We start from the raw sequence: 2,500 nt of genomic DNA, 5'->3' as shown, positions 1-2,500 counted from the left end.
GGCTGACGTAACCTTACCCGTCCCATCAGCCAATGAGTCACGGCCAGTTTTTCATCAACTTTATTATTACTTTTCACCAATTACATTATAAGGCTCCATCGCATAGTCAGGAAGATGCTCAGTCAAATTTATGCAACTATCTCTCTGCCAAAAGTGCTGGAACGAGCCAAATCGTTGGCGACCGACTGGAAGTAAATGTGTAAAGCAATCAACAGCTGCTGACAAAGACGTTCTGCTCTATCTTAAAGGAAAATGAATGGATGAATTATGCATCAAGATGTCTCTATAAACCAATGATTAAAAAGAATGACATGCCAAGAAGATAAATGGCATGATTCCTTACAGACCTGCAATGCCACATTTTAACGGTTTCAGACCGAACCTTTCTATTACGTTCATTTGCAAAAACAGCTAAATGTTGCATTAAAAAGCAATGAAAAATCATGGAACCATTTCGTCTGAAAAGAGGAGTCGCACAGGAGCAATCCTTCATGCGCTCGCTCGTTCTTCATCCATCTCCCCAGCACAGTCATTACTGCTAGCGTTAAAAATGAATCAATTTCTACATCACTAAATGTAAATGCAAAAAACAGTTCTCCTGTTTGTTGAGGATGTTTAAACAAACATAGGGCCAAAGAGTGCAAACATTTCACTGAAATCAACCAACAAATACATACCAACTAATTCTTATTCCTTTGCAACATGTCTAAAACTCTCAGAGTTCACTGTTAGGGTAGGTTTAGGGTTAGTAGAATAAGTTGACAAAGTTTCTATTGGTCTGTTTATTGTATGTTGTGAACCCCTTCAAAAGAAAGTGTTGGAAGATAGACAGTCTACTTATACTCCAATGAGTGTTAGTTGACATGTAGTTGCAAGTTGCCATTAGTAGAATGTCAAATGTGGACTAAGTGTTACTTTTTTTAATCAAATGTTACCAATGAATGACTATTCTTTTATAGTATGCTGAGATACTCCACCTAAAATCTCATTATTTACCTTTATACTGTTCCAGATAAATTTTTCCTTCTTCAGAAACACAAAAAACCAACTGTAACCGATACAGCCATCACTTTCAACCAAGTGTTAAGCGTGTTGTAAAACTTCATCAAAGGAGAACTCATAAACTCGTGTTTGAGGGTTGGCCAAAAGCACTGGTTTATAGTTTAAAGACGAAGACAAATCTTTGTGGTAAAATTCTTCATTTGGGTTTAACTAAGAAAGCAAGTAATATACATTTGGGGCAGCACAGGGTTGACTAAATCATGAACTTTCATTTTTGGGTGGAGTTTCACTTTAAGGTAGAAGAATGTTCTTTATCTAAAAACAAAAAAGAAACGGCATCCAATTCGTTCAAAAACTCTTTAATCACTTTGTTTTGTTAAGAGCTCCACAATCACAGACCTGAACTCTGACAGCTACCAAACCGAAACGGCACGATGACTGACCATGTCCAAACAGCGTTTGAAGTTGTCCGCGAACACACAAACAGGCTAAATTGGCATGTTTTCGTAGTTAAACGACCTGCTGAACAGACACGCCGCGATTGCAGGATGATGAATGACGAAGACACGGGTGAACGGCCAGGAGAGGCTCGTGAAAGCGAAGAGAAACGACTGAGGTATCTCTCCCTATTAGCCTGTCGCTCCTTTTAATTCATCCTCGAAGAAAAACTTTCCCTGTGCCACGTACTAAAAGCAGAACATGAAAGCACTCGGAGGGCACATTCTCAAACTCTCCCCTCGTCTAAAGCATTTCAACATACTCTACGCAATTCGGCTGTGTGTTGTTTTTACAGACACAAAACCTCACGCTACCATCGGCTCTCATCAAGAACAGCACCACAAACAAGGGGCTCCCCTCCGGTGGTCTTTGCCTGTTTATATTCATTGCCTGCTGATTAAGTGTTCTCTTCACTGCTGCCATCAATGCATTGAACGCCACTTCATGCCCTTCACGTAGAGGTAATTAGTTAAGGCTGTCTCCTATCATACCTACTGACAGCAGCTGTGAATCTGCAGACGGCAGTAAAGCTCAAGGTTCTGTTCGAGGCTTGTTCTATTGATCTGCACCCCGTCTCCTTTTACCAGTTTAATGACCCCCTTGATTTTCACTAGAAAGGGTAATACAATATTGAAATGTCAGATGATTAATGCCGTTGTTCTTTTGTCTGGTGAGGGTCTTGTTGGGGAAGGTGACAAATTTCTTGCCCTTTTCGCTTTTTGGTCTGGTGGCGCACCGGGGCGGCCGGATCCATCAGAGGGAGGGAAATACAGGGCGAAGGAACAGAAGACCAAAGGAGGAGGAGAAGAGGAGGACGACACCACACAGGGGACGGGTTGGCTTGTTCTGGTTCTGGTGTCAGGGAATAGATTGGATAAATCCATCTTCATTAAGTTGATGGGAAGAAGTAGAGAGATGCGGTGTGTGTGTGCATGCATGCATTTGTACAACTAGCTCTTAGAAATGCGCTGCGTGTGTAAACTAATTGTTTAAAATATAC

At 41.2% G+C, this 2,500-nt stretch overlaps 1 long non-coding RNA gene across 2 annotated transcripts in view; it reads right to left on the bottom strand.

Moving 5' to 3' along the window:
• Positions 1–1,358: 1,358 nt before the first annotated feature.
• The window catches only part of LOC122359263, a 5,085-nt gene continuing 3,943 nt past the window's right edge, over positions 1,359–2,500 (bottom strand). For both annotated transcript variants that reach the window (XR_006252695.1, XR_006252696.1), the window contains exon 5: positions 1,359–2,352. This is a non-coding gene — a long non-coding RNA (uncharacterized LOC122359263). The remainder of the gene's footprint in view (positions 2,353–2,500) is intronic.

The sequence above is a fragment of the Puntigrus tetrazona genome, chromosome 15, assembly GCF_018831695.1.
Source record: "Puntigrus tetrazona isolate hp1 chromosome 15, ASM1883169v1, whole genome shotgun sequence".
In the NCBI taxonomy this organism is placed as follows: domain Eukaryota; kingdom Metazoa; phylum Chordata; class Actinopteri; order Cypriniformes; family Cyprinidae; genus Puntigrus; species Puntigrus tetrazona.
Note: the sequence above shows the minus strand (reverse complement) of the source record. Positions and strands in the feature narration are given on the sequence as shown.